Source organism: Dendropsophus ebraccatus, chromosome 8 (genome assembly GCF_027789765.1).
Source record: "Dendropsophus ebraccatus isolate aDenEbr1 chromosome 8, aDenEbr1.pat, whole genome shotgun sequence".
NCBI lineage: Eukaryota > Metazoa > Chordata > Amphibia > Anura > Hylidae > Dendropsophus > Dendropsophus ebraccatus.
The window spans coordinates 82,297,827-82,323,309 of NC_091461.1; the positions used below are offsets into that span (position 1 = coordinate 82,297,827).

At 45.5% G+C, this 25,483-nt stretch overlaps 1 protein-coding gene across 7 annotated transcripts in view; it reads right to left on the minus strand.

Annotated features, from left to right (window-relative positions):
• Positions 1–25,483, minus strand: part of KDM2A (lysine demethylase 2A) — a 361,653-nt gene that overhangs the window by 335,768 nt on the left and 402 nt on the right. For 4 of the 7 annotated variants that reach the window (XM_069980774.1, XM_069980773.1, XM_069980771.1 and 1 more), the window contains exon 1: positions 25,155–25,221. The exons of 1 other annotated variant lie outside the window; for it this stretch is intronic. The gene's annotated coding sequence lies outside the window, so the exon portion shown is untranslated. 2 more of the 7 variants (XM_069980769.1, XM_069980768.1) reach the window with 2 other exon arrangements.

Below are 25,483 nucleotides of genomic sequence, written 5' to 3' on the forward strand. Positions count from 1 at the left end.
GCAAATAGTAATGACCGTTGGGCACTACTATGCAAGAGGGAATCCTTTAGGATCTATCAGATCCAAACCCTTGTGACCGACGGCCTGAATGTATGTATCGAACTTACGGAATGATTTCATATTTTTTACTTTTATCCTTACTCTTCACATGTTTATGGGGCCATTTTCATGCTTATGGGGCCATTTTCATACCCCACACAAATTTTTAAACCCCTCTATCTTAATTATCTCTTTTTAAAACTCACTCTCTGTATATTGTGTGTTCTCTTCTGTGGCCACTAGATGGCATTGGCACATATATTTTACAACTGTAATAAGATTTCATAGAATGACCTCTAAAAACTATCCAATGTTCCTCTTTCTCTTCCCCCAAGGACTTTATGACTGTATTTTACTGATGTTAATATGGGTTTATACATACAGGTTTCATGTTTAAATTTTTTTCTTATCTTACCCCCTCTTTTTTACTTTTAGTTACGCAAACAGCGCCGCCGGCATCACGTGATGCCGATGCGCACCGGCGTGATGGCGTAGTTACGCACGGCCGCCGACGTGATTGTGCACGGCCGCTCACGTGACTACACCGGAGCCCGACGCTGAACCTCTCAACTGTAAGTTATACACTACACTACAGCTTTTTGTATTAGTTATTTGTGTTTACACATGTTGATTACCGCTACTAACTGTCCATGTGCAACATCTTACGGTTGAATTCTCCTAACCCGGAAATCCTCCATAATTGTATGGTATAGTATGTTATTTAAACTGTTCATTTGTGACTATCTGCTAACTTGAGAAAGGCCCCCCCCTTGCACTTGGCGGCCAAAACGCGTTGTGACCAGAATAAATATTTATTATCTGTACTATCTCTACTAATTATCTGTGGTTCTCTGAGCATCTGTGCCCACACCAAGCCGGGACCCCATGGTCCAATAGCCCGCTGTAGCTTGATACAAGATTGTCTCCAGTACGTCTCTTCTGATGTACCCCGGCAGGAGCTGCAGTGCTTCTTTCGCTGTATGTGCTGTATAGAGTTGTGCCTAATTTTTGCACAACTCTTCTAGGTGAGTGCAATCCAGTACCCCTATCTATCAGTATTTACTCCTAAAACTTATTACACAAGGAGGCGCCCCCGCTCTCTCTCTTTTGTCTCTACATGGGGGCACAGGGGGAGCACTGGTACAGTGGAAAGCAATACAGTTGTCTCAAATGTCATTGAAATAGTACCTGACACTACAAGGAGAAAAATGTTCTGTTTATTTCGCAAAAAAAAAAAAAAAAAAAGTCTATATATATATATATATATATATATATATATATCACCCAGCCCTACTTCCCCTTAGCTTTCCCCTTATTGAACAGTAAACAAAAGACTGATTTTGCATCATATCGCCCCAGTATGTATTCCACAGTATGTATTCCTGATGGTGTAGCTATGCGCTGCATAATGGCATCTGTGTAGCATGGGGTTATAGTGTAGGTTTAGATCTCTGGGTGCTGACTATGAGGGTATATTCACACGAACGGGCTCGCAGCGAGATTCTCGCTGCGAGCCCGGCAGGTCCTGGCAGTTCCCATACACTACATACTTGGTGCGGTCTAAACGACCGCAGCGAGTATGTAATTATACCGCCCTTAACCCCTTCTGCTCCCGCCCGGCTCCCCCGCTGTAAGCATACTTTACCTGTCCTTGCTGCACGGGTCCGGCGTCCTGCTCTCCTGTCCGGCCAATTAGTGTGTTGCCCAGCCGCAGCCACTGATTGGCCGGACGGGAGAGCAGGACGCCACAGTATGTAGTGTATGGGAACTGCCAGAACCTGCCGGGCTCGCAGCGAGAATCTCACTGCAAGCCCGTTTGTGTAAATATACCCTGAATGAAAACATAGTTTCAGCCACACTTAAGAACATCCATAACTCTTACAATATACACTGACAGCAAGCAGAGACAGAACTACTATAACTTTTCATATTACAGAAACCTAGGCTCAGGGACACATGTAAGTCTATGGAAGAAGTACTTTTACCAGCAGTGATCAGGTGCAGATGATGTCTCCTGGGGGCCAGGTTACCAAGTCTATAGACAGCTAACCCGCCCACAGAGAGGAGATCACATGTCCTGTGTCTACAAAGGAAGGGGGAAAGAGGGAGCAGAGGGTTGCCAGAGTGGACACAGAGAAGATGATTTTAGACATCCAAAGTAAATAAAAATAAAAAAAAAAACAGGAAAAGGAAGCAAGATAGGTTATACATGTATATTAGACATAGGGTGGTATTGGAAAGGGAGGTAATTTAAAATATGTTTTTGTTACCCGGATAACCACTTTAACAAGGCAATTAACAAAAAGAAAAGGACTGCATAAGGGTCCATTTACACAGAAAGATTATAGGACAAATTATCTGCCAAAGATCTGAAGCCAAAACCAGAAAGACTATAAACAGAGATTAGGTCAAAGGAAAGCCTGAGATTCCTCCTCTTTTCAAATCCATTCCTGGATTTGGCTTCAAATCTTTAGCAGATCATCTTTCTGTGTAAATGGGCCCTAAAGGCCCCATTACACTGGCCGACTGACAGGAGCTATTAGCGCTCGTTTGCTCCTCGTTCCCTGCTGCCGCTATTCCACGCGGCAGCAGCGAGCGGATGAGTCTGGGGGGGCCCGCGGGGAGCCCATAGGATACAGCAGTGTCTGGTGCCGCCGCTCCTATTCCACGGAGCCACGGCAGCAGATCATTGCTGTATCAGTCGTTTGTTTTTCAACATGTTCAACCGAAAAATTAAACACTGTACTTTGCTGCACACGTGGACAAAATTGTTGGTAACCCTCGTTTAATGAGAAAAACCCAAAACAGGCTCAAAAAAAAATTGAATCTAAGAAAAATAATAAACCAACAAACATGAAAATAAACAATTGAAAGTCATACATTGCTTTTTAACCCCTTAACGACATCGGGCGTAAATTTATGCCCTCGCGCCCTGGTACTTAGTGCATCAGGGCGTAAATTTACGCCCGATGTTTCCCCGATCGCTGCGTGTTCGCACACAGCGATCGGGAAAGATGGCCTGCTATAAATCATAGCAGGCCATCTTAGCTTCTCGGCACGGGGGGTGGTTAACACCCCCCGTGCTTACGATCGACGCTATTGGCTGATCAATTTAGATCAGCCAATAGCGGCGATCGGAAACTTTCCGGAAAAAAAAACTTTCTGAAAAAAATGGCGGTCGGTGCTGTCCGAGGACGGCACCGACCGCCATTACTATAAAAAGTAATGTTGGTCACGGTCGGCGATCGGGCCGGTGGAACGGCGATCAGAGTCCCCCAAAATAGTAAATACCTGCTCTGGACCCCTCAGCTAGGTAGCTGAGGGGTCCAGAGCAGGTATTTGTACATTACTCACCTGTCCCGGGGTCCTGATCGGCGTCTTCCAGGTTTGCGGCGTCCTCCGTCTTCTCATTCGGTCTTCGGGTCTTTCTGGCGGTCCCCATCGGCTTTTTTCGGCTCCAGCCTCGTCTTTTTCCGGATTTTGCGCTCTGCTGCCCTCTAGCGGCTGATATGTGTAATACACTTATCAGCAGCTACAGGGATGTTCAGAATGTAGAAAAAGTTGTTGTTTGTTTTCTATTTTCCGCAGCCTATCGCCGCTGAGTGTTGATCAGCAACTCCTCCTTTTTGGCGTAGGGTGTTTTTTTTCTATATCCTACTGCCACGGTCTGCTGATAAGTGCCGCACATAAGTGCGGCATTTATCAGCAACGCCTTTGTTGGCGTAGTTTTTTTTTTATACTTACTGTAAAAAAAAAAAAAAAAAAAACACGTTAAAAAAACACGTAAAAAAACACTACATTACACCACACTACATTGAATAAAGTTTGACACTACACCACTACATACCCCATATACCAATCCACGTATAAAGATGACCCCCAGGGTGTTTTTGGCGTCGGACGCATACGTTATTATTGCCTCCGAAACAGCCAGTGAGGATGAATGGGGGGATCCTTCTTTCCTCCATTCATCCTCATCATCCAGTGACGTGTCTGGGGGTAGCGTAGCGTCCCAGACACGTCTTTTCCGCCAGTACCGTCCCAATAAGAGATGACGGTATGGTGTGAAATTCTACAAACTCTGTGAGCGTACCTCTGGATACTCTTACAGATTTAGGGTACGTGCACACTGCGGAATGGCGAAGGATAACCCTTCGTGCATTCCGCAGCTGGCACCCTCCGGCGGTCTGATGAGGGCGCATGTCTCTACCCGTGTCATAGACTCCATTCTATGCACGGCGGATTCCGTCGTCCATCCAAAGAATACGTTGGACGGAGAGCGAAATCCACCCGTGCATAGAATGGAGTGTGACACGGATGGAGACGTGTGCCTGCATCACTCCGCCAGCGGGTGCCAACTGCGGAATGCACGAAGGGTTATCTGTCGCGATTCCGCAGTGTGCACGTACCCTTAGAGTGTATGTAGGAAGGGACACCCGAATCCAGCCCCCAGATGCCCCCTGCCCCCCCATCCTCGGAACAAGTGGGAAGATCGTCCGGGAACTGCTGGATAAAGGTCACCACCTGTACGGGGATAACTTTTATACCAGCGCCCCCTCTTCCGGTCCCTCGCTGCCCGAGCTACTGTAGCTTGCGGCACGATCCGCACATATCAGAAGTAGTAATAGAGCCCTAATATTTAGCAGCCATGGAGTGGACCCAGCGCTTCTGGATATGAAGGACCCCGTATCGCACCAGGATAACATTTTCCAGGTGACGTCCCCCACACTGGAGAACAGGAGACCCCAGAAGAAGTGCAGAGTGTGGCGTAACAGGGGGATCAGGAAGGACACCATTTTCCAGTGTGACACCTGTCGTGATCGCCCCGGCCTATGCATACTGGATCGCTTCAAGGCGTACCACACGTCATTGGGGTTCTACATTGTATAATTTCTGTCCCTTATTACTATTTCAGGGGTCACGTTGATCCGGGGATTATTCTGATCGCCATTATGAAGTCAGGAAGGAATTTTTCACCTGTCGTCTGCCTCACGAGGGTTTTTTGCCTTCCTCTGGGTCAACACAGGTGAATTTGATGGACACCTGTCATTTTCAACCATATAAACCAATAATTGGCCTAATACCCCCAAATAAATTAGAATGGTCCCTTTTCCCCAGCTAAGTAGGTATGGCCGCCATTCCCATTAGAGGATGCCATGATGCAATTACAAAGCCTCTGTGCGGCCAGACAGTAGAAACCACCCACAAGTGACCCCATTCTGGAAACTACACCCCATAAGGAATCTAACAAGGGGGGCAGCGGGGATATGGCCCCCTGGTGACGGCCACATTTGGGACGTGAAAATGAAAAAAAATGGTATTTATTTTCTCGGCACATGTTCTACGTAAGTGCCCGTCACCAGTGAGGTCCATATCCTCACTGCACCCCTTGTTAGATTCCTTATGGGGTGTAGTTTCCAGAATGGGGTCACTTGTGGGGGGTTTCTACTGTCCTGGCAGCACAGGAGCTTTGTAATTGCGACATGGCCTCCATCCTCCATTCCAGCCTCTAAATGGTGCTCTGTCCCTTTGGTGGCTTGCCCTGTGCCCATATGGCACATTATATCCACATGTGGGGTATTTTCGTACTCAGGGGAAACTACCCTACACGTTTTGTGTTCATTTTCTTTTTTAAACCCTTGTGGAAATGGAAAAAAATCAAGGCTAGACCAACATTTAGTGTAATTTTTGTAAAATTTTTACTCTAAATCATTAATCTTGTCATGATTTTTTCATTTTCACAAGGGGCTAAAAGATAAAAAACACTAAATGTGTAGCGCAATTTCCCCTGAGTACGGAAATACCCCACATGTGGACATAAAGCGCCATGCGGGTGCAGGGTAAGCCTCCGAAGGGAAGGAGCGCCATTTGGTTTTTGAAGGCTGGATTTGGATGGAATGGATTTCGAGAGGCCATGTTGCATTCAAAAGGCCCCTGTGTTGCCAAGACAGTTGAAACCCCCACAAGTGACCCCATTATGGAAACTACACCCCTCAGGGAATGTAACAAGGGGTGTAGTGAGCATATGGACCCCACTGGTGACGGGCACAAATGTGGAACAATGTGGCGTGAAAATGAAATATTAAATTTTTTACACTTTTTTGGGGGGTCCCTTGCGTTTACATGATGGGTAAGGTGCAATAGGAGCATAATTGTTCGTAACATGTACTTTTGTTTAGTTGTGGGTGGATTGGACCATGCATATAGGATATCATTGATATGTCACTGACGGCTATTTAATATTTATTGTAATATATGCATTCTCCACTGGGATTAAATTTATGCCCCCTAGTTACTATCCATTATATTTATATGCTCTTTTTTACATGAAAATAGATTGATGTTATACAATTAATACATTAATACCCATCAAGCAAGTTACGTGATCAAGTACTGGAGTGTTGTTTCCTTTAGTTTTTATGTATTTTATATAATTGCTTTTGTTGAATAAAATATTTAATGTTTTTGGCTATGATCTGGGTGTTCTTTGGTATAAATTTTTTACACTATAATGTTGGTTTAGCCTTGAATTTATCATTTTCACAAGGGGTTAAAAGAGGAAAAAAAACAACAAAATGTGTAGAGCAATTTCCCCCGAGTCCGTAAATACCCCACATGTGGACATAAAGCGCCATGTGGGCGCAGGGCAAGCCTCCGAAGGGAAGGAGCGCCATTTGGATTTTGGAGGTTGGATTTGGCTAGAATGGATGATGAACGCCATGTCGCATTTACAGAGCCCTCGTGCTGCCAAAACACTGGAAACCCCCCACAAGTGACCCCATTCTGGAAACTACACCCCTTAAGGAATCTAACAAGGGGTGCAGTGAGGATATGGACCCCTTGATGACGGGCACATTTGTGCCATGAAAGTGAAAAAATGAAAATTTTCCCTTTCACGTCACATTGTTCTACATTTGTGCCCCCGTCACCAGTGGGGTCAATATGCTCACTGCACCCCTTGTTAGATTCCTTGAGGGGTGTAGTTTTCAGAATGGGGTCACTTGTGGGGGGTTTCCAGTGTCTTGGCAGCACGAGGGCTCTGTAAATGCGACATGGCCCTTGAAATCCTTTCCAGGCTTCCAAAAGCCAATTGGCGCTCCTTCCCTTTGGAGGCTCGTCCTGCGCCCCCTTGGCACTTTATGTCCACATGTGGGGTATTTCCATACTCGGGAGAAACTGCGCTACACATTTTGTGACTTTTTTTTCCTCTTATCCCTTTAAGAAAATAAAAAATTGAAGGCTAGAACAACATTTTAGTGTAAAAAATTAATTTTTCTTTTTTCACGCCATATTGTTCGGAAAATCTGTGAAGCACCTGTGGGGTCCAAATGCTCACCGCACCCCTTGTTACATTCCTTGAGGAGTGTAGTTTTCTAAATGGTGTCCCTTTAGGGGTGTTTTTTAGGTTTTGGCACCCCAGAGCCTCTGCCAACCTGAAGTGGTACTAGGGCTGGGCGATATTGGCCTAAATTAATATCGCGGTTTATCGTAGATGTAGCCGCGGTAATGATAATTGAACGATAATTATGACACGCCCTGTTTGCAAGCCACACCCCTTTTGCAAGCCACGCCCATTTGGCCATGTCAAACTGACAGTTTTGTTTCAATAATTTTTTTTTAAAAAAGGAACTCACTGAGCAGCAACGCAAGGCATTTACTCTATAGTCATTATTATTTGTCATTATTAGGGGGTCTCAGAAGAGACCTGGACGTGTATAACCAGGTATACAGCCATACCTGTATATACACATCCTGTATTGTGTACCTAGCTGTATATCTGTATGTACACGTCCCGTAAAGTGTACCTAGCTGTATACCTGTATGTACACATTCCGTAGTATGTACATGGCTGTATACACACGTCCTGTAGTGTGTACATAGTATGTACATATGACAGGAAGTGTATTTATAGGTATACAGCCATGTACACACTACAGCTGTAGGAGCAGTGCAGACTAGGAAAGCAGGGTGACAACCCCTGTAGGTGCAGTCCTCTGGATCTGACTGAGGAAAATATTCCCCCGCAGATGTGTCATCTGTTTTTATACAGGAAAGTCCGAGTTTGGTGTATCCCACAAGCTGCGCCTTATTGTAGCGTATGCACTGCATTAAAATCTATTATGATCAGGTACTGCTATAAGACAGAACTTCCATATATATATATATATATATATATATATATATATATATATATATATATATATATATATATATATATATATATACACACACATACACATATATATATACACACACACACTGAGGCTTTGTTCACATTGATGTCACATTCCATTATCACTTACAGAAAAAAAAATATGGAACCCAACAGCCCCCCTGTCTGTTATCGGGGTTCACCAGGTGCAGGTGGCGGTCATGTGTGGCTGGATCCTGCACTGTTCTCAACGAAAACTTGGACACAGGTGTGAAAAGAGCAATAGTACAATACAGTACAATAAAGTGACCAGATCACAAGGGGTCCAATCCCATGTAAACAAAGCTCCAGCTCCTGCTAATTGTCAGTGCTATATAGCAAGTAGGCCAGGTGATAGCTTCACACTAGGATAGATTGTCCATTTAAATCTCATTTTTTTCCCCTTTATGCTAAATAAACAGAACATTTGAGACAACTATATTGCTTCCCAGTGTACCAGTGCTCCCCCTGTGCCCCCATGTAGTAGACAAGCCCCCTTTGTGCCTCCTTCATAAGTAGGTTTGCCAAATATGTGCCACTCTGTGCCCCCATATAGAATAGGAGATCTTTGTGCTTCCATCTAGGTAGGGTATAGTAGTGGAGGTATAGTGGATAAGGGTTGTAATAGTACAGCTATAGAGGAGGGGTGTAGTAGTAGCAGTACAGGTATAGAGGAGGGGTGTAGTAGTAGTACAGGTACAGATGAGGGGTGTAGTAGTAGTACAGGTATAGTTGAGGGGCAGACTGGCGGGCGCTCACACTAATCAGCTGTTTGAAGGGCCTGCAGCCTTTTTAAACAGCTGATCAGCAAGTGAGCTGACATGCTGACCCCCACCATACCGATACTTGTGGCCTATCCTGAGGATATATTATTTTTTAAAGATTGGATAGCCACTTTAGGCCACAATCTCACATGCATGCAAATGCATTCTAATCCCAGAAACATTGTGCAACTGCTGGAGAATGCCATTGGCTAGGTTTCAAGCACATGTGTTTACATGCATGTGGGAATGTGGCCTTAAAAGGGGTTGGCTATCTTATAGCTGTTCTTAAATAAAATAGCATTGTTAAAAATATTGGATTTACTGTCTCTGTGCTGTATAATAAAACTTTACACCTGTTGTCCCTCATTATAGCGGCCAGCTAGATGGCTTTCCTCTGCCTCTCCAGAGCGGTGCAATGCACCCAGAAAACAGGCAGAGTTATGCAGCTGTTGGGTATGCTGGGGGCAGTAGTTATGCACTGTATCAGCTGTTGGGTATGCTGGGGGCAGTAGTTATGCACTGTATCAGCTGTTGGGTATGCTGGGGGCAGTAGTTATGCACTGTATCAGCTGTTGGGGTATTCTGGGGGCAGTAGTTATGCACTGTATCAGCTGTTGGGGTATTCTGGGGGCAGTAGTTATGCACTGTATCAGCTGTTGGGTATGCTGGGGGCAGTAGTTATGCACTGTTCAGCTGTTGGGTATGCTGGGGGCAGTAGTTATGCACTGTTTAGCTGTTGGGGTATGCTGGGGGCAGTAGTTATGCACTGTTTAGCTGTTGGGGTATGCTGGGGGCAGTAGTTATGCACTGTTTAGCTGTTGGGGTATGCTGGGGGCAGTAGTTATGCACTGTTTCAGCTGTTGGGGTATGATGGGAGTAGTAGCTAGACAGAGTAGCTAGACAGAGTAGAGAGAAGACTTACAGCATGGGCAAAGGATACTGGACGCTGCAGGAATTGCTGAGGAGGCACACGACCTGGCAGAGGTCACAGGTCACCACACAGAATGCCGCAGCCCACTGATTTCTGTCCTGATGACCTGTCCGTTACACAGATCAGCAGGCTGCAATGTCGGGGGCTGCAGAGTGCTCCTCACACACCCTGCTTCCCTGTCAGTTTGATGAATTGATTCCCACCGCATTATCACTGATTTCCGCACCGGCAGACTCCTCAGTCCCGGCCTCCCCCACCTCACAGCCGCGCTGATCCTCACAGGCACATCTGCTCCTCCGCTCTATGCATTGTCACCACTGCCCCAATCACAGGAACTCAGCTGTCCCTGCGGCCTCCTCCTGCTCCAGAGACCGGAGAGCTCGTTCCGCTATAGGAAGGAGCAGGTCAGTGCCGGCTAGAGCAGCTTCGATTAATCAGTCAGCCCTACTCCACACCCCTCTATCTCCAGCCTCTGGCACCCCCGCAGCGGGACTCAGGGACCTCGCCTTATAACTGCGCGCAGCCCCCTCCCCAGCATCAGCATGGCACCTGTTGGTGTCAGTGCTCGGTTCACCGTCGGTCCCCGCATCACGTCTCAAGGCAAGGGAGCGCGGCCCGGGACCCCCAGCACTGCACGCTGTATATAGAAGATGCTGTGAGACCGGGAAGCTCAGTGTGAGAGCGGCCGGAAGGGAAATATAACCTGTCAGTGTCCTGGTGCGGGCAGGTGAAAATACCGCAGATACCGTCCTGGCGAACTTGAGGTCGGTTAACTGAGGCCAGGGACGGTATCGGTATTTTCACGGTATACCACCCAGCCCTAAGTGGTACAGTCAAAAATGACCAAATATAACGGAGGCGTTGAAATTCACTAGGCGCTCCCTTATATCTGAGGCTTGTGGTTGCGTCAAATAGCGCAATAGGGTCACATATGGGGTATTTCTATAAACTGCAGAAACAGGGCAATAATTATTGGGGTGCATTTCTCTGGTAATAGGTTTATAATTATGAAAAATATTGGATTACAATAAAATCTCTGCACAGAAAATTAAAATTTTCAAATTCCTTACACACTTAGCTTTTATTTCTGTGACTCCCCTAAAGGGTTAAAACACTTTCTGGATATGCTTTTGCAGGGTGTGGGGGGTGCAGTTTCTGAAATGGGGTGCTTTGTGGGGCTAACATACAGGCCCCTCAAATACACTTTAAGGCTGGGTTCACACTATGTATATTTGAGGCAGTATTTGGTCCTCATGTCAGGTCCTCATAGCAACCAAAACCAGGAGTGGATTGAAAACACAGAAAGGATCTGTTCACATAATGTTGAAATTGAGTGGATGGCCGCCATATAACAGTAAATAACGGCCATTATTTCAATACCACAGCCGTTGTTTTAAAATAACAGCAAATATTTGCCATTAAATGATGGCCATCCACTCAATTACAACATTATGTGAACAGAGCCTTTCTGTGTTTTCAATCCACTCCTGGTTTTGGTTGCTATACAGCCTCACAAATACAGCCTCAAATATACATAGTGTGAACCCAGCCTAAACCTGAACAGGTCCCTAAAAATATCTGATTTGGAAATTTTACTGAAAATTTGGAAATTTGCTGCTAATGTTTTAAGCTTCCTATTGTCTAAAAAAAATGAAAGATCGTGTGGCATAACCACTTTCTGTATAAGCAAAAAAGTTTCAAAGTTGGAAAAATGCATTTTTTCACATTATTTGGTTTTTTTTTTAATAAAGATTTCGTTATGAGTATCGACTCCAATTTACCAGAAATGTAAAGTACAATATGTCACGAGAAAACAATCTCAGAATCAGGCGGATAGGTAAAAGCATCCCGAAGTTATTAATGAATAAAGTGACACTGGTCATATTCATAAAATTTGTCTCTGTCATTAAGGCCATTTCAGGCTCTGTCCTTAAGGGGTTAAAGGAGAAGTCCGGCAAAATTTTTTATTAAAGTATTGTATTGCCCCCCAAAAGTTATACAAATCACCAATATACACTTATTATAGGAAATGCTTATAAAGTGCTTTTTTCCCTGCACTTACTACTATATCAAGGCTTCACTTCCTGGATAAAATGGTGAAGTCACGACCCGACACCCAGAGCGGTGCGGGCTGTGGCTGCTGGAGAGGATGATGGCAGGGGGACACAGGGCACTGGAGGAACACTGGGCATCCCTCTGCCATCATCCTCTTCAGCAGCCACAGACGAACAGCTCTGGGAGTCGGGTCGTGACATCACATTTTATCCAGGAAGTGAAGCCTTGATGCAGTAGTAAGTGCAGGGAAAAGCACTTTATAAGTATTTCCTGTAATAAGTGTATATTGGGGATTTGTATAACTTTTGGTGGGCAATACAATACTCTAAATTTTGCCGAACCTCTCCTTTAACCGTGCTTCAACAGAATAAAAAAAACAAAAAACTAAAATAACTCATGAGGTCGGCCTGGACAGAAATGATGGTATCCCTGAAAATAACGTGACCAAAGGGACATGTTAACCCCTAGACGACCCTGGACGTAGGGTTACGTCATGGAAGTCTGTCCCCAGACGACCCATGACGTAACCTTACGTCATGGGTGTTATTCCCGCTATGAAGCGCGCTCCGGAGCGGAGCGCGCTTCATAGGAGGTGGGGGCCGGCTGCAGTGAGCAGCCGGGACCTCACCGGTAATGACACGCTGCAGCGATCGCGCTGCCGCGTGTCATTAACCCCTTAAACGCAGCGATCGCGGTGCGACCGCAGCGTTTAAGTGTAAGTGACAGGGGGAGTCCCCTGTCACTTACCGATCGGGCCCCCGCAGTGTGACTGCGGGGGTCCCGATCGTTGAAACGGACTGCTGGAGGTCTCTTACCTGCCTCTGTGCGGTCCGATCGGCGATCTGCTACACTGAGCCTGCACAGGCAGGCTCAATGAGCAGAGCGCCGATAACACTGATCAATGCTGTGCCTATGGCATAGCATTCATCAGTGTAGAAATCAAAGTAATGTATGTAGAAATCCCCCAAAGGGACTTCAAAAGTGTAAAAAAAAAAAAGTTCAAAACACTAACACACTACCCCAAAACCCCTCCCCCAATAAAAGTCTAAATCACCCCCCTTTCCCATTATATAAATAAAACATATAAAAATGAATAAATAGATAAACATATAATATACCATAGCGTGCGTAATTGTCCGATCTATTAAAATATAACAAGCGTCATTGCGACCGGTAAACGGCGTACACGAAAAGAGGGGAAAAAGTGCGCAGATTACCGATTTTATGTTACATTATATATTAAAAAAAATCAATAAAAAGTGATCAAAACGTCCGATCTTCACAAATATGGTATTAATAAAAACTAGAGATCATGGCGGAAAAAATGACACCCCATACAGCCCCATAGGTGAAAAAATAAAACCGTTATAAGCGTCACAATAGGCCCATTTTATTAATATTTAATTGCCAAAAAAAAGGATTTCATAAAAAAAAAAAAATATATAACATTAGAGAATCTGTGTAACCTGCATATGGTTGTGTTCGGACTGACCTATAGAATAATGGTATCATGTCGCTGTTACCATATAGTGCATTACGTAGACACAGGAACCCCCCAAATGTTACCATATTGCATTCTTTCTTACGATTTCACCTATTTATATCTTCATAAATAATATATATGGGGGTTTCCAGTATACAAACCTCCTAAATCAACTTAAAATAAGAACTGGTCCCTAAAAAAAAAAATCAGTTTTGGAAACTTTCACGAAAATGTGGTAATTTGCTGATAAATTTCTAAGCCCCGTAACACCCTAAAAAAGTAAAATATGTTTATGAAATGAAGCCAGAATAAAGAGGACATATCGGTTATGTGACTTAGTAACTAATTTATGTGATACGACTTTCTTTTTTTAGAAGCAGAGAATTTCAAAGTTCATAAAATGCTAATTTTTAAAATTTTTCATGATATTTTGATGTTTTTCACAAAAAAACACAAAGTAGTGACCAAATTTTGCCACTAATATAAAGTGCCATATGTGACGAAAAAACAATCTCAGAATCGCTAGCATACGTTAAAGCATCACTGAGCTATAAGCGCATAAAGTAAGACAGGTCAGATTTTGAAAAATGAGCCTGGTCTTTTAGGTGCAAATAGGCTTGGTCTTGAAGGGGTTAAAGATAGATGCTTGATCATAATGTGCGTGGAAATGAAAAGAAAAAAAAAGTTCTCTACTTTATTCCAGTATCAGCCTTACAGGTAGAGAATACAGCGTGCTGTGTGGTGTTACAGGTAGAGAATACAGCGTGCTGTGTGGTGTTACAGGTAGAGAAAACACAAAGGCAGAAGCGGGTGCCTTCTAGTGCAGTAATTAAGGTCAGCTTAACATAAGCAGAAGAGGTGAACAGAGTGTATGCTCACCTGTACAGGTTGTGCATATGTAGGCACAACACTATCAGTAGCTCAATATAACACTGCAGCCGGCTACAGGTGCCTCATGGATAAACCGGGAGGTGATGACAGTAGCAGTAGAGCGAATTCCCAGAAGCAACCAACTGGGACAGGAAAGAACCTCCCAAACAAGCCTGGCGCAGGTGTAGGGAAATCCAGTATATCATACACCACCAAGGAGAATCTCCAAGCGGTATAATATCATAACAAGCGGTATTTATTAACAGACGCAACGAGTTTCGGCTCACAAATAAGATAGAGCCTTCCTCAGGCCTGAGGAAGGCTCTATCTTATTTGTGAGCTGAAATGTGTTGCATCTGTTAATAAATACAGCTTGTTATGATATTATACCGCTTGGAGATTCTCATTGGTGGTGTATGATATACTGGATTTCCCTACACCTGGCTCGTTTGGAAGGTTCTTTCTTGTCCTAGTTGGTTGCTGCTGGAAATTCACTTTACTGCTACTGTGTTACCGGTAGAGAATACAATGAAAACAAAGAGAAAGAGACTAGACTAACACAGACTTATGCACACTCAAATATACAGATAAATGAATAATAGTTTATTGGAGAACCAACATCAACACGTATTAATACCACTAAAAAGCCTAAGAAGGCAACGATGTAGCCACATAAGTGCCCCCACAATACAAGGAGCAACAAGTAATGTGCCAGGTGGGGTACAATGCTGACAATATAAATCCTGTCAATATTGCACTACACATTGTAACAAAAAATAAAATGAAAACTAACCAATAATATTAAATCAAATAATCAAGGCAAAATCATATGTCAATTAATCAATCCATAATGTAAACAATGACTGCCATAGCAGGACTACCCCGACACACAGCACCGACACCCACGCGTTCAGTTATGCCACCATAACTTCATCAGTTGTGAATACAGCGTGCTGTGTGGTGTTACAGGTAGAGAATACAGCGTGCTGTGTGGTGTTACAGGTAGCGAATACAGTGTGCTGTGTGGTGTTACAGGTAGCGAACACAGTGTAGTGATGTCACAATCCCAGAATTTTGAGTTCGATACCAATACTCGATTTTTTTATTTCGATACTCGATACCAATTCGATATCCAAGTATGAGAAAAAGCTACACCCCTCAACTGTTTTTACGCCATTAAAGGGGTAGTGCGGCGGTAAAGAATTATTCACAGAATAACACACATTACAAAGTTGTACAACTTTGTAAGGTATGTTATGTCTGTGAATGGCCCCCTTTCCAGTGTCCCACCACCCCACCACCGTCCTGAGTGCCGGCCCCCCTCGGCCGAGTCATCAGCTGCTCAGCCGTGATTGGCTGAGCCAAACTGTGCTCAGCCAATCGCGGCTGAGCAGCCGATGACGCGACAGAGGGGGGCCGGCACGCAGGATGGTCGGAGGGATTCGGCCCGGTCGTCCGAAGATGACTTCAATGACTGAAGATCGGAGACGAGTCGGCACGTGACAGGTATGTATAGCGCACCACACTTCCGGGTACACGGTGGGGGTGGTGGGACACGGGAAAGGGGGCCATTCACAGACATAACATACATTACAAAGTTATATAACTTTGTAATGTGTGTTACTTTGTGAATAATTCTTTACCGCCGCACTACCCCTTTAAAGGTCTTCAGGTCTGCACTATTACAGCAATAGCAGGTTATGGGCTTTTTTTTTTATTTTTCTACTTAAGAAATAGTTTAACATTTTTTTCAATAAAAGAACTTAAAGTTGTCCACCTATGACTACTCTAACCTTTCATGTTTTGCCCTGTATGGCTGTGGTGTGCTGGATTATTTTTTGCACTGTGATCTGCAGTTTTATTCAGTGTCACGTTTGTATATATGTGACCTTTTGATCACTTAATGAATTGTTTTGGTGGGTGTGATGTGACCAAAAATCATAGTAAAAATATAGTATTCTATATGTAGCTATCCCTCAAGTAGGTAGCCCAGAGAGTAGTCAGCTCCCTGTAGTAAGCACCCCCTCTATAGTCAATCCCTGCGTAGTAAACACTCTCCCCTGTAGGTATACCCCATTTTTTGTAGGTAATACGCCTGTACATAATCCCTACTTCAGGCAATCCCTCTGTAAGTAACCCCCCCCCCCCCCCCCACACACACACACACACACACACACACACACACACACACACAGAGGCAGTCCCCTCTGTGGTAAACACTATGCCATGTAGGTAATCTCTCCCCCCGTAGGCACCCCCCACTCCATTTGTTTATAAAAAAAAAAAAAAAAAAAAAAAGAATCCACATACTCACCTGGCTTCAGTACAGTTCCTTGGTGTCCTCTTATCCTCCAAGCCCTGTGAGCATTCTTGCATAAACTCAGCACCTGGCATTTGCCCGCATGCCCTTTGGGTGTCCTGGTCTTTAAATCTCAAACCTGCAGAATGTAAGTGAGACACTTACATGCTGCAGCACTGGTTAAGAACCAGTAAAGGACATTCTGCCTGTCTCAGCTGTCTTTCCCATTTGGCAGGGTAGGCAGCTTTCTGAGGGCACTTGACTTATAGGGGCCCCTCACATGCCTGAGCTGCTGGGATTGGTGGTGCTGCTGCAGCAGACTGAAGCCACATGCCTGAGCTGCTGGGATTGGAGAGGTGATTCTGCTGAGGGTTGTAGTCTATCAGACAGGAAGTGTTCACAATGCTGGGAGTGATAGTGCTTGTAATGTTCTGTTAGTTAAGATCCAGATGTCTACAGGTTAGTGTGCCCCAAACAGGAAACATAATGGTGGGAATGATAGCGCCCCAAGCAGGACTGATTATCTGCCAGTGCCCCTAGCAGAGGAGACCCCTCTAATAACATGTGTTCAGGTAGGAGAGGTATCACATATGGGGAGGTGGGAGGGGGTGGCATAATGCTGTCAGGACAGCCCTGGCCTGTCTTCCTGCTCTGATAAGCCTCGGACACGCACATGGGAGTCCTTGCCGGCAGAATGGAGAACGGAGGTTATCATTGCAGGAGCCATATGGTTAAAGACCATAACACAAGACATCTGTGCCTTATCAGCTCCTGCACTGATGACCTGCGAACTCCCATTCTGAGACTGCCGGAAAGCTGCAGGACCCTACTGCAACAAGACTGTCCCTCCACCTGCATACCCCCTCAACCTGCGGCAGGCTCTAGTCATTAGCAGAGGGGATCTGCTACACATAGTAGCCGACCCCCACTGCTTCTGGAACGGCTCGGATGCCAATGTTAGGGAGACAGCGGCAGCTACACATTAACATAGCCGGCACAAGCCATCGCTGTGTGCCGGCTATAACTTATCACTGCAGTGAGCGGAGAGAGGTGCGGGTTAAGGAGGGGACGCCAGGGCAGCTTAGGTAGCCGTCCGCCGTGTTCTCTGCTCTATACTTTACGTTTAACCTCTTAACGACATCGGGCATAAGTATACGCCCCAGCAGGGTGGGCTTTAACGCAAACAGGCGTATACTTACGCCAGATGTTTCCCCGATCGCTGTGTGTTCACACACAGCGGTAGGGGAAGATGGCCTGCTATAATGTATAGCAGGCCATCTCTATACAGATCAGCATATAGCTGCTGAAAAAAGCTTTCCGGGTCATCGGTGACCCGGAAAGCAATGGCGATTGGTGCTGTCAGAGACAGCACCAATCGCCATTAGTGTCCCCACCAAAGATGGCGGCGATGCCACCCCCACGATCGCCGTGATAGGCCGGCCAGTACCGGCCGGCCCATCATAGCGATCAAACTGTTAAAAAACAGTTTTGTCGCGTTCTGCACCCCTCAGCTAGGTAGCTGAGGGGTGCAGAACAGGTGTGTGTGGTGCAGGTGTACCATACTCACCTGATCTGGGCGTCCAGAGCAACGATCTGCGGTCCGTGCCAAACTCGCATCATCTTCGCTTCACTTCCGGGTTCGGTCGTCCAGCGTCGGAAATCTTCGGAAACGCTCGGGTCCTCGGGTTCGGTGGGTCTTGGCAATCTCCGGCAGCGTTGCTCTACTGCCCCCTACCGGCTGATCAGTGAATATCATTCACTGATCAGTTGCTTCGGGTTAAAAAGATTTGGGGTTTTCTTTTGTTTTTTTCCTTTTTTGCACCCTAACGCCGCTGAGTGCTGATCAGCATCGCACGTAAGTGCGCCGCTCATCAGCAACTCCTCCTTTTTGGCGTTTCCCCCCCCCCCCCCTATATCCTACCGCCACTGGCTGCTGATAAGTGCCGCACATAAGTGCGCCATTTATCAGCAGCTCCTTTCTTGGCGTAGGGATATTTTTTCTTACTGTCAAAAAAACATGTAAAAAACACTACACTACACGAAATAAAGTTTTACACTACACATTTACATACCCCATATACCAATCCCCGTATAAAGATGGCCCCCAGGGTGTTTTCGGTGTCGGACGCATACGTTATTATTGCCTCCGACACCGAAACAGCCAGTGAGGATGAATGGGGGGATCCTTCTTTCCTCCATTCATCATCCAGTGACGTGTCTGAGGGTAGCGTAGCGTACGCTGCCCTCTAGACACGTCTTTTCCGCCAGTACCGTCCCAATAAGAGATGACGGTATGGCGTGAAATTCTACACACTCTTTAAGAGTACCTCAGGGTACACTTACAGATCCAGGGTATGTGCACACTGCGGAATGGCGAAGGATAACCCTTTGTGCATTCCGCAGCTGGCACCCGCCGGCGGACTGATGGAGGCGAGCGTCTCCATCCGTGTCATAGACTCCATTCTATGCAGGGGCGGATTCCGTTGTCCGTCCAAAGAATGAACACATTGGACAGAGGGCAGAATCCGCCCGTGCATAGAATGGAGTGTGACACGAGCGGAGACGCGCGCCTCCATCAGTCCGCCGGCGGGTGCCAGCTGCGGAATGCACAAAAGGTTATCATTCGCCATTCCGCAGTGTGCACGTACCCTTAGAGTGTATGAAGGAAGGGACACCCAAATCCAGCCCCCAGACGCCCCCCCCCCATCCTCCGAGTTAGTGGGGAGATCGCTCGGGAACTGATCCTCCCACTGCTGGATAAAGGTTACCACCTGTATGGGGATAACTTTTATACCAGCGCCCCCTCTTCCGATCCCTCGCTGCCTGAGCTACTGTAGCTTGCGGCACGATCCGAACATATCAGAAGCAGTAATAGAGCCCTAATATTTAGCAGCCATGTAGCGGACCCAGCGCTTCTGGATATGAAGGACCCCGTATCGCACCAGGACAACATTTTCCAGGTGACGTCCCCCACACTGGAGAAAGGGAGACCCCAGAAGAAGTGCAGACTGTGGCGTAACAGGGGGATCAGGAAGGACACCATGTTCCAGTGTGACAACTGTCCTGATCACCCTGGCTCTGCATACTGGATCGCTTCAAGGCGCACCACACGTCATTGGGGTTCTACATTATCTAAATTCTGTCCCTTATTCCTATTTCAGGGGTCACGTTGATCCAGGGATTATTCTGATCGCCATTATGGAGTCGGGAAGAAATTTTTCCCCTGTGAGGAGGCTACTGTCGTCTGCCTCACGAGGGTTTTTTGCCTTCCTCTGGATCAACACAGGTTGAATTTGATGGACACCTGTCATTTTCAACCTTATAAACTAATAATTGCCCTAATACCCCCAAATAAATTAGAATGGTCCCTTTTCCCCAGCTAAATAGGTATGGCCGCCATTCCCATTAGAGGATGCCATGATGCAATTACAAAGCCTCTGTGCGGCCAGGACAGTAGAAACCCCCCACAAGTGACCCCATTCTGGTAACTACACCCCATAAGGAATCTAACGAGGGGGCAGTGGGGATATGGCCCCCTGGTGACGGCCACATTTGGGCCGTGAAAATGAAAAAATTGTATTTTTTATTTTCATGGCACATGTTCCACTTATGTGCCCGTGACCAGTGGGGTCCATATGTTCACTGTACCCCTTGTTGGATTCCTTATGGGGTGTAGTTTCCAGAATGGGTTCACTTGTGGGGGGTTTCTACTGTCCTGGCAGCACAGGAGCTTTGTAATTGCGACATGGCCTCCATCCTCCATTCCAGCCTCTAAATGGCGCTCTGTCCCTTTGGTGGCTTGCCCTCTGCCCATATGGCACATTATATCCACATGTGGGGTATTTTCGTACTCAGGGGAAAGTACCCTACACTTTTTGTGTTCACTTTCTTTTTTAACCACCTTGTGGAAAAGGAAAAAAATAAAGGCTAGACCAACATTTAGTGTAAAAAATGTTTAATTTTTACACTAAATCATTGATCTTGTCTTGATTTTTTCATTTTCACAAGGGGTTAAAAGATAAAAAAAACACTAAATGTGTAGAGCAATTTCCCCTGAGTATGGAAATACCCGACATGTGGACATAAAGCGCCATGCGGGTGCAGGGTAAGCCATTTGGCTTTTTGAGGCTGGATTTGGCTGAAATGGATTTCGAGGGCCATGTTGCATTTAAAAGGCCCCTGTGTTGCCAAGACAGTTGAACCCCCCCCCACAAGTGACCCCATTATGGAAACTACACCCCTCAGGGAATGTAACAAGGGGTGTAGTGAGCATATGGACCCCACTGGTGACGGGCAAAAATGTGGAACAATATGGCGTGAAAATGAAATATTACATTTTTTACACTATAATGTTGGTTTAGCCTTAAATTTTTCATTTTCACAAGGGGTTAAAAGAGAAAAAAAAACACACAAAATGTTTAGAGCAATTCCCCCTGAGTCCATAAATACCCCACATGTGGACATAAAGTGCTATGTGGGCGCAGGGCAAGCCTCCGAAGGGAAGGAGCGCCATTTGGATTTTGAAGGCTGGATTTGGCCAGAATGGATGATGAACGTCATGTCGCATTTACAGAGCCCTCGTGCTGCCAAAACACTGGAAACCCCCCACAAGTGACCCCATTCTGGAAACTACACCCCTCAAGGAATCTAACAAGGGGTGCAGTGAGGATATGGACCCCTTGATGACGGCCACATTTGTGCCGTGAAAGTGAAAAAATGAAATTTTTCCCTTTCAAGTCACATTGTTCCACATTTGTGCCCGTCACCAGTGGGGTCCATACGCTCACTGCACAACTTGTTAGATTCCTTGAGGGGTGTAGTTTCTAGAATGGGGTCACTTGTGGGGGGTTTCCAGTGTTTTGGCAGCACGAGGGCTCTGTGAATGCGACAGGGCCCTTGAAATCCATTCCAGTAAAATCCAGCTTGCAAAGGCCAATTGGCGCTCCTTCCCTTTGGAGGCTCGTCCTGCGCCCGCTTGGCACTTTATGTCCACATGTAGGGTATTTCCGTACTCGGGAGAAACTGCGCTACATGTTTGGTGTTTTTTTTTTTCTTTTATCCCCTTGTAAAAATGAAAAATGAATGCTAGAAGAACATTTTAGTGTAAAAAATAGAATTTTTCCTTTTTTACACCACATTGTTCTGAAAATCTGCGAAGCACCTGTGGGGTCCAAATGCTCACCGCACCCCTTGTTACATTCCTTGAGGGGTGTAGTTTTCTAAATGGTGTCCCTTTAGGGGTGTTTTTTAGGTTTTGGCACCCCAGAGCCTCTGCCAACCTGAAGTGGTACGGTCAAAAATGACCAAATATAACGGAGGCGTTGAAATTCACTAGGCGCTCCCTTATATCTGAGGCTTGTTGTTGCGTCAAATAGCGCAATAGGGCCACATATTGGGTATTTCTATAAACTGCAGAAACGGGGCAATCAATATTGGGGTGCATTTCTCTGCTAGTAGGTTTATCATTATGAAAGATATTGGATTTCAATAAAATCTCTGCACAGAAAATAAAAAATGTTCAAATTTCTTACACACTTAGCTTTTATTTCTGTGACTCCCCTAAAGGGTTAAAAAAACTTTCTGGATGTGCTTTTGCAGAGTTTGGGGGGTGCAGTTTCTGAAATGGGGTGCTTTGTGGGGCTTTCTAACATACAGGCCCCTCAAATACACTTTGAACCTGAACAGGTCCCTAAAAATATCTGATTTTGAAATTTTACAGAAAATTTGGAAAATTGCTGCTAATGTTTTAAGCTTCCTATTGTCTAAAAAAAATGAAATATAGTTTAATAAATGCCGCCAACATAAAGTAGACATGTTGCTAATGCTATTTAATATATAATTTATGTGGCATAACCATTTTCTGTATAAGCAGAAAGGTTTCAAAGTTTGAAAAATGCATTTTTTCACAATTTTTCACGTTATTTTGGTGTTTTTCATAAAGATTCGTTATGAGTATCGACTCCATTTTACCAGAAATGTAAAGTACAATATGTCACAAGAAAACAATCTCAGAATCAGCCGTATAGGTAAAAGCATCCCGAAGTTATTAATGAATAAAGTGACACTGGTCATATTCATAAAATTTGTCTCTGTCCTTAAGGGGTTAAAGGGGTTGTCCGGCGATAAAAAATTATTCACAGAATAACACACATTATAAAGTTATACAACTTTGTAATGTATGTTATGTCTGTGAGTGGCCCCGTTCCCCGTGTCCCACCAACCCCCACCCGTGTACCCGGAAGTGTGGTGCGCTATACATACCTGTCACGTGCCGACCACGGTCTCCGATCCTCAGCAGTGACGTCTTCTTCGGGCGGCCAGCAGATCTTCCCGAGTGCTGGCCGCCCTCTGCAGCGTCATCCGAAGCTCAGCCGCGATTGGCTGAGCATAACTGTGCTCAGCCAATCGCGGCTGATGACGCGGCCACGTCATCAGCTGCTCAGCTGCGATTGGCTGAGCACAGTTATGCTCAGCCAATCGCGGCTGAGCTTCGGATGACGCTGCAGAGGGCGGCCAGCACTCGGGAAGATACGCCGGCCTCCCGAAGAAGACGTCACTGCTGAGGATCGGAGACCGTGGTCGGCACGTGACAGGTAATGTATAGCGCACCACACTTCCGGGTACACGGGTGAGGGTGGTGGGACACGGGGAAGAGGGCCATTCACAGACATAACATACATTACAAAGTTGTAAACCTTTGTAATGTGTGTTATTCTGTGAATAATTTTTTATCGCCGGACAACCCCTTTAAAGTATCGATACCAGGAAATCCTGGTACCGAACCGTATTTATGCCCGAAATATCGATAGTAGTATAATATAATATCGATATTTCGGTGCATCTCTAATGCAGCGTGCTGTGTGGTATTACAGGTAGTAACACTGTGCTGTGTGGGTGAGACAACAATGAAATGATAAAGTACTGCAAATAATTCAGTAACACAAACTGCAATGTGTGAACACAGTCTAGATGTTTTGCAACAGATTTGGGTGGGGAATGGGCAGGGTGGAGGGAGTGTGATGGAACAGCTGAGGGAAAGCTTTGCATTCTGAAACCAGTACTGCATTCTGGAAACTGCTCAACCAGGAAGTACAGAAACACAAAACACCCCAAAACAAATGGATTTTTGGTAGTTTCAAAACTGGAATAGATAGCTTAGTAATGATATATGCTTCTGCAGAAGTTTCATTTTTTTTAACCTCTATCTGGAGTTCCCCTTTAAAGCATGCCTGTCACTACACCCACTGCCAGATCAGTAGGGAATTTCTCTTGTAATTCGGAAGTTCAGGTATCCATGAAAACAAACAATGCTTTGACGGAAATGGGCATGACCCTTATTCTGATTCAGTGTAGGTTGGGCAAACTGATTGGATGTGTGGATGACCACATTAAAATCATTTTAAAAAGCATCCATTCCACAAGAAAGTACTTATAGGGCTTAGCCCCAAGTCCCGTATTTTTCAGATATTACGGATGGGGAAGCCCTGCAGTGGAGCGTTTCCCCACCGGGCATGATGTATCAGTATCATGCCGGGAGCGGGGAACTGTTTGAATCCCTGCAGCACTATAATGAAGCAGCCGTGTGGCTGTGTCACTACAGTGCCTCAGAAAATCAGTCAGTTACCCAGCTCCCGGCATGATACTGATACATCATGGCAGGTGGGAGGTGGGAAAACACTCCATTGCAGGGCTTCCCCATCTATAGTATCAGTAAAATACACAACATGGGACTAAGTCCTTACAGTTCATTTTCATAGAACAGAAAGTGCAGTGGATCAGTTTTTAATGGATGACACATGGATGCAAAATGACAATTTATTTATTTTTCACAGAACCATGCAAAGCCATGAAGCTAGCAGGAACTCAAGATATCCATCTTAAAACATAAGGTACATTAAGTTGCACATGGATAGAATGGCGCCAGCACAGGGAAGTCGGTGCCACGGTCCTTTTCTTGAACTGTGGCCCAGTTCTCGTGCATGTTGCTGGTCTATTACCGAGCACCTGCTCAGACTGAAAGGAGCCACATCTCAGAGGGGGGGTTCCTCCCAGAATTGTGCTGCCAAATCTGTTGGCGCTATAAAATATATATATATATATATATATATATATATATATATATATATATATATTTATTAATAAATATTCTTACACATCAATTTAATTTCCTAGGGCTTTCTTAAGTAAACAAATGGAGGGACAGTAAGAACACAAAGATGCTGGAAGATGACTCTCCAAGGCTGAGATCTGCAAGATGGTTAAGTTTTGCAGGCCGACTTGTGGAGCTGACAAGAAAGGACCAACGTTATACAGATTCCCCCTGCCCTGTGTAGGCACGCTGAGCAGCCCTCACTGACCCCAGCACACTATTGTGGGGCGGCTTTGTTTTGGACAGCTTCCTGTCGCCTGGGCACCCAGAGGTAAACTCGTGTTAAGAGAACATGCTACTAATCACCACATAGCGTCCCAGGCTGCCGCCCAAAACACCTCCACTGCACAGCGCCCCCTCCGGCGGCACTCACCACTCATGTCAGCACAACAACTCCATTCCTTCCCAAGCTTTTGTTGTTGTTGTTGGCAAAACGAAGTGTCAAAACGATTCTAGCACTCACCGCCCCTCCCCTCTCTCCGTGGAAATGACGTCACCGGGTCGCGCAGCTGACGTCACCCTGCCTCCTCAGGAAGTCTTTGCCTCAACTGCACTCAGAAAGGTGTAGGACGATGAAAGCAACAGGCGCCATTTTGGACCGAACCAGAAGTGACGCGACCGGCAAAGTGTTTAGTGTAAGGTGGAGTTAATTGCTGGGGGGGGGGGGGGGTCACAAAGCTAAATGTTAATTGGCTGCCACTC